Raw genomic sequence first — 12475 nt, forward strand, 5'->3', positions numbered from 1 at the left:
AACGTACTAATTTCAATTTACGATGAATCGATAGTTAATCGCAAACGTTCGCAATTAATAATACATTCCGGTAATCGCTTGCTACTTTAACCGACTCCCAATAAAAATTTACTCATTCCGCACTTTTACGAGTAAAATGTACAATTAATAGAGACCGCGAGCTGTTATAATTGTACGAAATCAGTGTTCAATTATGCAGCATATGATACATTAAGTATACCTTAAATATGTACATTGTTACTAGAGCATTTTTTTCGTGATTCTAGAAAAAACCCAGCAGTTCTTCACAGATTAATCGCGGAGCGTTTGCGCCTTGCATTCCGAGCCTCCATATTATACAGCAAGAACTTGTTCCCTGCCTAAGAGTGGCGCTGATATTGATCATAGATCAGTCGATAAACATGTCGACCGTCGATATCGACCGCCATCTGCCGGCGATTAACTTAATTTACTACTAACGCGTCATACAGAGAGTGTAAACACTCCATTACCGCGCATTTTACTAGTATGTGTATAACGAGTGCGATTATGTCGGGAGTGTCAATTAAATCGGCGGGCGATTGCTAGTACGTATTATTTATCGCGACTATTATGAGTGTTCGCTATTACCACGAGTGTTCGCGATTAACAGCATTTTGTCGACCGCTTGACAACCAGATGTGAATGGGCTCTAATGAGTACAGATTTCGATGCACACAGTGCAATTTTTATGGCGTCCGAAATATCTTTCAGTTCCAGTTAAGTATTTTCCTATCGAAAGCATAACATCTATATGATAATATTCGCGTACCACGGCTAATTAATTAAAAACACGAGAGCTATCTTAGCAGCTTGTTGTTTGGTTAGGAAATTGATCATAAAATTTAAAGCTAAATCTAAAATAAAAATCTGAAATACATGACGCCGTGTGTTTGGTGTAGCACGTCAGAAGTGTAATTAAAATAATCGTCGTTCGTCTCGTTCTAAATATGTATCAGTTCCGTCGAAGATGATAATAATCGGAATATATTATGTGCGTAGACGTAGTAATACATTTTTTCCCGCGTTTGCCTTGCGTCATAATGTGGAAAATTCGCAATGTAGATCCGTGATTTTTGAAGGTGAAATGTGTGAGTCGGTTTTTGTTCAGTAATGCGCGTAAAGTGCAATAGTGCGAGTTTTTGATATTCATCAATTCTTCAATGGAGCTGACGCGGAGCAATCTGAGGCGAAATCTGTGAATGCAGCAAATTGCAATATTCTAGCTGGTGAGTACGAATTATTATTTGTCCATTATTTAAATATGTACATAATTGTAATTAGAGCTCAGATGAAACTAATGCAGCACATTACTTGGTTGTTCGCGCTGAGCGTTGTAAAAGCGAGAGAGCTACAATTATCTTTTTCTCTGTATCTCTGTTATTTCTCGCTCAGTATTCCATGTTCACAGTGCGAATATACATATAAAATTATAATAATTTATAATAACTGAAATATATTAATTTCTTCAGGTACAGTGGAGAGCATATTTAGCTAACTACAACGACCGGTGAGTAAATTCATTCATTATGCATAATTATGCAAAACATTGATATTATAAGCTGTCATTTGTCAATATTTATTGTATAATTGCTAAAAACTGCTGTGACAATCACGTGCAATTCTTATATTCATACTCTCGTGTACAATTTGCACTTTTACAAATAAGTAATAAAATAAAATTGATTGCTTGCATTTAGCTGAACAGTAAAAAATTACAAACTTTGTGCACAATAAATAAACAAATCATGTGCACAATTTATTATTTTTAAACAATAAAATAATAAAGTTTTGAAATCTAAATTATATAAACATATATGTAGAAAAAAAATTTTTATAAAGACATAATTATAAATTTAGAAAATAAAATCCTGAAGATATAAAGTTTAAAGATATAATATATTATAATTTTAATATGTATAAATATATTCTTTGCTTAATCTTATTAACAAATTTGATTTTGATCTTATTAACGACAATTAGAGAAGAAAACGAATTGTTAAAGTACAATTTTGTATACATAATTTATTGTTTTTTCAATACCGAAAAAGCTATGGTTATTCATATAAAGATAACATAATAAATGTTCTGTAACAATTGATATATTCAACTTGCTTGTTACGCATGTTTCACTGAATAGTTCTCTTTCTTCGTTCGAATATTATTTCGTAAATACTTTTACGCTGTAATTGAAAGGATATCGCTATATATTACCCCTTTTCTCATTGCAACTTCATTATAGTTTTTATAAAAATTTAAGTCTTTAGCTATTGCCAAATTTATAATTCATAATTGAAACATAATGTGCGTTTTACTTGACGTTTGCGCTTCATCTATCGTGGCATGACAAATTTACGATGAGAATTTATAATTTTCGAAAGTAAAGTGTGCCGGTTGACTTTCGTCGATAGGGCGCGTAACGAAGTACGAGCTTTATCGATTCTTCGATGAAGCTAAGGCGGAGCAGTCTAATTATAAAGTAAAATCTGTAGTGGATGGAGTAAACTGTAATATCCTAGCTAGTGAGAGTGCAATTATCTGTTCATTATCTAAGTATATATATACTTGTGGCAAACGTACATACATATAATTACAAGTGCAGTCAAATTTAAGTTTTTTTTCTCATTTTCTCTTTTTTTCCATTTTTCTTTTTACACTATCTTCCGACTTTACATTTGTTTGACCATGTAGTTACTAAAACAAAATCAAATAAAAACCAAAAGACTGTGTGTACTAAATCAATACTGTGGATCTATTATTATAGAGATCAAGCTTCTTTCTGATATTGTTATCTAAATATATACATACTTAAATTTATCTATTGAAATTTATGGAGTGATATCTTTTATTTTCACTCATTTTTTCATTCCAACATTGTTATGTAGTTGAGCAAATGTAAAAGTGGAAAAGTAGTGCAAAAAAAAAAAAAAACAAGTGAGAAAAAGATAAGGATTTAGAAGAAAAAATATGAGTAGTAATAAAATTTTTAATTAGATATACATATACTTCAAATCTGGTTAAAAATTTGTAACTTTGTTCAAATAATTTAACGAAATTAAGGATATATTCAAGATTTATGAAACATTTAACTATAACTCTCTCTTTCTCTAAGATATTATTTACAATAAAACACATTTGATTTTATTTAAAATAATATTTGAGAAACAGACATTTCATTTCGAAATATGCAGACAATTATTTTAAGCAAGTAGAACGTTTTAACATGCAATAGTTACACCGGTGATATAACCGAATCTCCATTATGCCAAAAGCATAATGTGACAGTAAAATTGGATGATTCTCTTAATAACATAATTATACGTGAATTACACGCAGATTTACATTTCATATTTTAAAATTACATCTAAGGTCGTGTAATTCAGCGCTTCTGCTCTTTCTTTTTTTTTTCCTTCTTGTTCGCAAGATTTTTGCGCGAATATTACGTTGTATTATATATTCATAGGCATAGCAAACAAGTGCGGGGTCCCAGCATAATAATCTAGTAAAGTTAACAAAATATATGACATATTTCAGAATCTAGAAGATTAATAGAGTAAATTAGGAGGAAAGAATATTTACGCTGGTAAAAAGATTGTTTAACGATAATTTTACGATTGTTAATTCTGACAAAAAATGTCATTTTAATAGAAAATTTTTTTACGCGGCTACGCTGTTAAGTTTATTAAGCTCTGAAAGAAATAATATTTGCTATCGTGCTATGAATATCGTGGTTACATAATATTGGTTACATATAATTGGCTTTAAATAATGATATTATTATAGAAAATTATTTCAAATATCTAAAAAATATTATCACACAAATAACAAATAGTATAATGTGTTGTAAGCATTGCATTATACAACATATTATATAGATAACATAATGTAATATTTTCTTATATCATTGAGCAGCATGTTGTAAGATAAAATGATACGATTAGTGACTAGTCACTAATGATTTTCATTTGTACCACATATATCTTTATCGCAAAGTTAGCCCGGTAATTCGTTTTAATCGTGAAACGACAACACAGTGATGTTGATAGTTGCGATCTCGCTGAAACTATGTTAATATTAAGAAAACTACCCAACGGGGCGGTGCACGCGAAACCTAATAACGCGGTAGTCTCGGGGTGTCGTTTATCAAGCTTAGTGGTTAGCTGCGTTCAAGGGGTGTTCGAACGAACGAACGAACGAACGAACGCAATAAAAAGCTCGGGCGCGTAAGCCTGTTTACAAAGTCTGGCTGCGCGCTCTGCGGTGGTGCAGTTGGTGCGTTCGGACACTCCGGAACGCATTTATCGTCACTACCGACCGCCCACATTAGACGGAGGACATAAATTCCCGAAAGTAATCCGGGGCGATGTGTGGCGGCTCGCGCGCGAACTCGTATTCGCGGCGATACGTCGACTCGAATTTGATTATAGAAGCCGCAGCCGTGAGAGAGAAAGAGATAGGACTCCGTAGGGTGCATGCAACGGGGTCGGCCGATGGATGCTCGGGACGTAGCACATACGGACCGGGGAACATAAAAAGGGACGTGTTTTATTTAAAACCGACGTCGGTCGACGCTCCACTAAAGTCGTATATAGCGATACAGTATGCGCGTCGCCGTTATAGCGGGGAATATCACATCTCATGCATTATTCAACTTGATATCGATATTACTAATTCAATTGCAATTCCACTTTCGCGTACGCAAGCTCGGGGTTTTCCAGGCATACTTGGTGCCTAATTAATACGCCGATGTTAAAAATTATATCGGTCAAAATATTCGCGCGTTCCGCGAAAATATTGCCACGCGATCTCGGTACCATCACTTATGTAACGTGAAATCTTGTGCGATAATAAAAAAAATCTGAATTTTTTGTATATTATTTTTATATTGTTGATCTATATAAAAGATATAAAAACTTTTTCAAATTGTTTAAATAATATTAATTACGCAGCAGAAACTTCTTGTTAGAAAAAAAACGGATTGAATGTGTCACGCGTTAGAAAAGCGTCCCTTATAAAAACAGTATTCTTTATTATTCTGGGCTATTCTGAAACGCCGGGTGTTTCCGCGCTTTTAAAGACGACCCTGACGTAATGGATGCATTTATCTCGGTGTCACGTAAGTGCTTTGATAACGATAGAAATTGTGTCATCGACGGCGTGACTAATAACTGACGAAGAACATGTCGCTTGCTCCCTGAGTAAGTACTGACGGAAGTCGCGGCTCGTTACGCCTGCCTCGACGTATCGCACACCGTGTACACGTACGTGTGTGTATCCGCTTTAATTCGATTATTCCGTTAATAGATATTTCAGGTATCAGAGCATTAGAAGAGCTCAAGTAATTACCTGTACCAGGGCGAAACCGGGGCGCGCGCGCTCTCTCTCTCTCTCTCTTGCACGCGCGCGCACGCGCGCGCGCGAACGTCCTCCTTAACGCGTCGAAGGACGACGGCAACAAAGTTTCCGAGTTTCTGCTCCCGGGCTTTCATGTGGTTCACGTCTTATACCGTTACACTTTACGAGTGCGGTAATTGGGTCATCGTGACGGTATCGTCGGATTAGCCTCGCAGTACGTTAAAATCGCAAGTCGCCCGCTAAGTAAACGTCGCTGAGGACCAACTTCGTTTGCGTCAACTCAGATTTTCGTTACGGACCGATGTTCCGCGACAGTTCTAAATACTCATGTTTTCGATTGGTTTAATTTATGTGAGGCAGTTACGCTAGAACTCTGCTGTTTATACACAGCATGAACTATGCGGCATGGGAATACTCAAATTGCTATAATTTAAGATCTCATAAACATATAAACAACAATCTATTTGTAACTTTTCTCACGTTAATGTAATTTCCTTTCCACTTGTATGATGTTAGCGTTCACGATCTCTCGAAATTGTTCGACAATTACATTATTTTATAGCATAATTTCCAATTTACACGGACTTTCGGGTAAATTCAATAAATAGCGAGATGATTCTATGGATTGCTATTTGCCATTGTATATTAAATAAGTGCTCATAAATTGCCGTCTGTTATACCTGGAATATTTTGTTTTTCCCCATTGCATCATTATCCGTCGCATCGGCTATGATAATTTCACTAATCGAGTAATGAGCGGTTTGCATAAATGAACAGTGGTATCTCTGATTTTCTACCGTCGGATGATCTACATGGGGAGCTCATTTGATCGCGCGAGATCCGCTACGAATACGAATTTGCGTGCATTCACCGCGGGAAACGCATTTTGCGGAGTATTTTATAAAGTGCTATTAATCGTAAACATCAATGGTTTCGTTTGCGTGTAAAATTTCATGGGAATAATTTTCGAGAAATTTGCACTCGATTATCATAGTATTCAAAGATAAATTGTGATGCATTGAAAAATATTTGGGAAATACTTTACATTTTATTATAATTTGATCGTTACAATTTGTTGCATTTAATATTACAATTTTAGAGGAGAAAATAAAAATAGTATAAAATGAAATTTTAATAGAGGAAACATCCGCAAGTCCATTCGTCATTATTACAACGAGATCACATACCGCCAGAAGTTGCGTAAAAGCAGGGCTTCAAAACAGAAAGGATCGATTTGTGTTTAAAAGAGCTTTGACGATTTATTCGCTCGGTCGAGTAGCACGTCGAGGGTCACGGGGATAAAGCGCCCCTGAATCAGCTGTAAATTCTTCGTCGCGTTGGGTTTTGCAAATCTAACCGTGAAAAGAAATCCTCGCGAGGAAGCCGCCGATCGTGCGGATCGAAAGAGGGAAAAGGAAGCTGGTGGGACATCCCGCTGGTTTCGAAGAAGCGATTCGACGATTTCGAAGGTCGAGGCGTATCAAATCGACGGAATCATCCTGCAGGACGGAATCGACGAAGAAGGGAAGGGGGGGAGGTGATGAGGCGGGATAAGGGTCGCGGTCCCCTTGCACGCGCAATATAAAAGTGTATTACACATGGTGGGAAAGGACGCCCGCGCGCGCGCGCGCGCGCGGGAAGGGAGGAGCGGTCGAAGTATGCGCTTGGTCCTTCGACGCGTTTGCACGCGTGTATATGTTTAAACACACACACAAGCGCACACTGAGCGCACAGATCCGTGAGCTCAGATATGATCCCTATACTCGTCCGTGTATGCGCGCTCGGGGAGTTCGTGGGATGTGTAATTTGTCCGCGTTACGTTGCGTGGAAGATCGAGACTCTCTCCGCCGGGTCCTTACCCTCTTTCGTAACCCCCATGGCGGATCTCCCCTGCCTGCAGTCTAATAAAAAAAGTGCAATCTTTCTCCTCCGACGTTACGCTACGCCCGACGCTGCTCGTCCCGCTCTCTCGCACCGCAGCGCATGGCGCCGTCGCCACCGTGAGAGATCCGTATTCCTAACGCGACACGGTAGATTACGGGATTTATCGCGAGTCCCTGCGTATCTCCTCGGTAACGGATCTTCAAATGAAATGAAATGAATCTCCATCGGCGAAGCGGTGGCGGCCTGATGCGCGCCGCCTCTTCTGCTGGTCCGCAAATAGAGCGTAAATATGCAGTGCGTGGACGTGGTACGGGTTTTTTTACGCGATTTGTGGCTCACTTTTGTGCGTGTGCGAGTGTGTACGTGTGTGTGAGCGTGCGCACGCGTGCGCTTGGCGCTTGCTGTTAGGATAATTAAATGGTAGTCTTAACGTTGCTTTTTACGTTACGCTCGTCCGGCTGTTATTAATTTTGCGCTTGCAACGTTAAAACGCCGCGTTGGACGACGGACGCGGCGGAAAAAAATTTGTTGTTTTATCTTGAATTCCCGTGCTTGCATTTTAGTTTTCGAGAGGTGTACAGAGCTGGATACTCTTTTCAACTCCAACCCTGCTCGTTAGATGAAAATGATCCACCCTTTTAGTTTCTCTTTTGCAGCGCGACTTTTTAATGCAGCAGTATGATCTTACTTATTATTTAATCACACGATGTTATGCAGCTGTATTATGCGCAAACAAAATATAATCGTTGTATTATTATATTAAAAGGAATCGGATTATACATGTAATTTATAAAAAGGATGTTGCCGAGTCCTTTGTGGAAGAAAAATGATGCAAGAAGAAAAAAGCCTGTATTTCAAACGTCAAGAGTGAATATATCACGAGTAAATAATATAGATACTAGAGGAATTATATGTTTCTCTTATATAATTTTGGAAGACTAATATTTATGAATGAAATTGTTTTACGGGATTATTTGTCAATTAATAATCAAAAAATTGTATTAATTTTGATACAAAATGGAGCATAATTTTAATGAAGTGAAGTGAATGCGACATCGCTATTTTTAAAATGATATATCTAATTGATTGTTGTAATTCAACAATTTCACATGTTTATTACATAAGCAGTTACAATAATTTGATAACTATTAGTTCCATTATTGGAAAATATTCTCTTGTGACACTTTTACCCTCCAGGTCACAATTATCCTGATTGACCCTAGACCCGCCTTTGGTTTAGGTCGTTGGCTCCCAAACTGTGGGGCGCGTCTCCCCGGGGGGCATGGGAATGTATAAGAAAAGTAAATTATCACCCTCTCCCCATAAGAGTTAATTTAAAAATTTTACACTTAGAATTTCTCTCAGAATTTTAAATCTAAAAATGCAAGTTGAATTTTTATCGTTCCTTTAAAAATAAAGTTTAGACTAAAATATTTAGGAACTTTATATTCTACTGTAGTTTTATTTTGAATTTGTGAATTATCATTTGTGAAATATGCGTTCTTTGAAAATTGGCTATTTGAAGCATCGCTTAATGTAACTCAATCGCGAACATCAAGATGCGAATTTGGTAACAATTTACGCTGACTTTGTTATATGCGCCTGATTTGTCCGATCGTAACGCGTTAGTCATTTATGCCCGTTAAATTATGCACTTTACACGAACTAATTTACGGGAGCTACCGAGAACCTATTGTATGCTTGTCCACGGCCATTACTATCATTACTACAGCATGCAGCAAGCAGTGTATTAATTTTCACGGCAATGACTATCGATTTATTCGTGTTTCGCGAATGTATTTTATGAATTTCTAATAAGAAGATTTTCCCTCTTCGATGCTTTTTGTGCTACGAGATTCTCCTCTTCCAAAATACCGTCGAACATTTTATCTCCGAATTTCTATTCTGTCGCGAACGGGCATGCTTCGTGTAGTAGCTAGTCACGCAAATGTCACATACGTCGCATCGAAATTACAAAAATTATACATCTCACACGCGCAAATATGCTTCCTAAAATTCAAGCTGTGCGCACGTTACAATACTCGACGCGACTCGGGTGACTTTAAAACTGTAATTTAATGGTTATTTTCAACCGTTTTTTTTTTGCAAGAAAAAGTAATGGACAAACAGTTTGAATTCCTCTGGTGACTTTTAGTTTTCAAATTACGAATGTTATAATTAAAATAATGAAAGGCTTCGTAAACTCTGAGAAGGTGACAAAAGCAGAACACGATAGAAAACACGAATTTTCGACATGAAAATAATTGACTTACGGAGTTACAGAAATATTTCAGCAAAGTTAGGGCATATTTCAAAATAAAATTCTGAAATCCGATTGTACTTTGAAATCTCGTTCTAACATTGAAATTTAATTATGATTTTATGATAATATTATTTACCAAGTGAGCAAATGTTTGAGTTAAGTTTAAATCTTCTCTTAAAAGTATATCAGAAAACAATTTTATCAAATCTTCTTTAAATCTACATTAATAATTCAGAGAGTTTAGATTTAATTAATCATTATAAACAATATCAATGTTAATTAACTATGTTAATTATCAATGTTTATTAACAATGTTAATTGCTTTATGGATTATTACAAATATTGAATAGTTCATTTAAATAAACAGAACACATAATAGCACCGAAAGCTACTATTAATATTAAATAATTGCTTAAGATAATTTTGATTTCGTTATTTGCACGTCACATTTGTCAATAGTGCGAAAACTATCGAGTACAACGATTTCACCGCTATTTTCAGCGTGAGAAGTGCCCCCGAAAAGCACCCTCGCGTCAGCCGAAATTATCGGAATCGCCCCCAGATACTCGAACGCGATACCAGAATTTCCGTATGAATGCGAAATGCATTCTCGGGGCGCGTCGACAATATCGAGGCTCGCCGCGTGTGCGCGCCGCGACCTTCTCATGATTGACGTGGCTAGTCAGGCTTGCTATACCGCTATAGCTCGCGCGAAAATTGGAAAACAGGGGATTCGATTCGTCCAGCTGTGCGGCAGTTGCGTTAAGTGAGAACGCAATTACCGCCGAGTCGTCCCTCCCTCATGTCGATCCGCGCGCAACCGGAGGCGCGTATGCGGGAAAACTCGTCCGCCGTATAACATACTGCCCCGTTCTCCGCGCGCACGAAAGGGACGGCGAGATTTCGTTAAGTTTTAACGATCGCCAAGTGTAACATCGCGCTCTCCATTCCTCGCGTTAACGATCGTTAAAATGGATCGTCGCGCAATTCCACCCGGACGATTCGTGCTCTTCGCCCGAGCTCGCCGTTGTCCTCGACTCGGCGTCGATGCATTTGGCCGGTTGCTCGAGCAATAAATGCGCCTCTTCTTTTTTCCTGAATGCGGACATCGTATCTCTGTACCGTTGTCGCTCGTTACATTGCCGAGTCAGTGTAGATCGATGGTTGAATTATCGCAGCTTTCGACGCTTAATTAATTTCTCCTTTTGTCAAAAGTCGCTTTCGGCAACAAGTATCGAGTGAAATTTATGGAGAGTATACAAGAATTAAATGCAAGATACAATGTCGTTACTTGCAAAAAGCGGAACTACAAGAAGCTTATTCTGCCATTTTATTGAGTATTTAAAGGTACGTTTTAACGAAAATTACACAAGAAACTCTATAATGTAATTGTTGGCTGCAAATTTGGATAATCGTCTATTTATTCGCATTACGCTCGCAGCTCGTAGAGAGTGCCTTCTAGAGGTAGGGAAAATAATGGTGCTGCCACTCACAAGCGCCCGCGTTACTTTACTTCACCATGTACTTTTTAAGCGGTTATTTCTGCATTAATGTTAATTGCTCGCGGCTGCGCGGCGGTTGCTTCGCGCTATACTCGTCCGAATTAATTTTTTATCATATAAATATTGAAAAGGTGTGGGAGATGATAACCACGTCGAAATATTTAATGCAAACATTTGTTTAACAGCTGCTTCAGCTATGAGGTTATATTTCCTTTCGATGATATTTATGCATATTCATCATTAAAACTAACTATCTTAAAATTCTAGATTTTTATTTTAATTTGCAGTCGATTTTACCTTCGGCAAAATTTTCGAAAGCAGCAACTATCTATCGCGAACTTTTAAGATTCAATATTGTGATAATTATAACAATTCTCTAAGAAAGCAAGATGAACATGAATTTAAGCGAGTAATGTAAAATGTAAGATTTTATAATACAATTTAATTTTATCTTAGAAGCATAGTTCACGGGAAATCTGTCATTTTTAATTATCGTACAATCTCCAAGAAATATTGATTCTAGAATTATTATTATATGTAAACGTCATCACGAAAGGTCAACTCTGAATTAGTTATAAAACCTGTTATAAAATTATTGAAATTGAAATGCTGAGATGCTATGCATAATATATAGCATATTTTCATGTCAAAAAACATTTATCTATAAAACCTTGATGTGTGTATGCGATTATAAAAATATTTTGCAAAGACACATATTCGCTGTGATAAATTTGCTGGGATGAAAATAGGTCTGTGAAACTGGTACGCTAAAATGCAAATTTTCATAAAACTTATACGGCACTTGATTGTCAACAATTTGACCATATTTGTCCATACATAATTTATTTTTGTCGACTTTGTAGAAAAAAATAACTTAAAAAAATTACACAATCTAAATGCATTTTAAAACATTTTTTTGTTTGTGTATAACTTTTCTCTACAAAGTAGATAAAAAATTATGTATAGACAGATATGTGGACAATCAAATGCTGCATAAATTTGATAAAAATTCGTACTTTTCAAATGTCAGACCTGATTAAAATATACCGCACGCCAATGTCTGTCCCAAAAACAATTTTATACAGCCGCTATGTAATTATCGGACTGCATATACATAATGTGCGTTTGCGCCTTGCGCGTACTGATTAGTGTGCGTTTTACACACACGTCCTTGCTAATATGTATGCAATTATTTATGCAAACCAATCCAGTTATCGTCGGATCCGTTTTGTATCGCGTTGCGGGGCAGAGAGGCGGGGACATTAGTTAGCATCAAATGGAGGGGTGTTTCAGAATCGATTGGATCGTCGGGAGATGATGAGCCGACGCCGAGGGGAACAAGCGTCGGCTGTTGCCGCTGCTGCCTGCCTGGAAAGTAGGGTTCAGATCAAAGCGGTGCAAATGAGGAGGTTAACAGCCTAGGCTGCTTCTATTTGTCTTTATTATCGACGTG

General features: G+C 37.2%; 1 protein-coding gene across 1 annotated transcript in view; it reads left to right on the top strand.

Moving 5' to 3' along the window:
* The first annotated feature begins 618 nt into the window (after positions 1-618).
* The window catches only part of Toll-6 (Toll-like receptor 6), a 250197-nt gene continuing 238340 nt past the window's right edge, over positions 619-12475 (top strand). Inside the window, exons 1-2 of the mRNA XM_012370121.2 lie at positions 619-1247; positions 1491-1528. The gene's annotated coding sequence lies outside the window, so the exon portion shown is untranslated. The remainder of the gene's footprint in view (positions 1248-1490; positions 1529-12475) is intronic.

This window comes from Linepithema humile, chromosome 5, assembly GCF_040581485.1.
Source record: "Linepithema humile isolate Giens D197 chromosome 5, Lhum_UNIL_v1.0, whole genome shotgun sequence".
Taxonomy (NCBI): Eukaryota; Metazoa; Arthropoda; class Insecta; order Hymenoptera; family Formicidae; genus Linepithema; species Linepithema humile.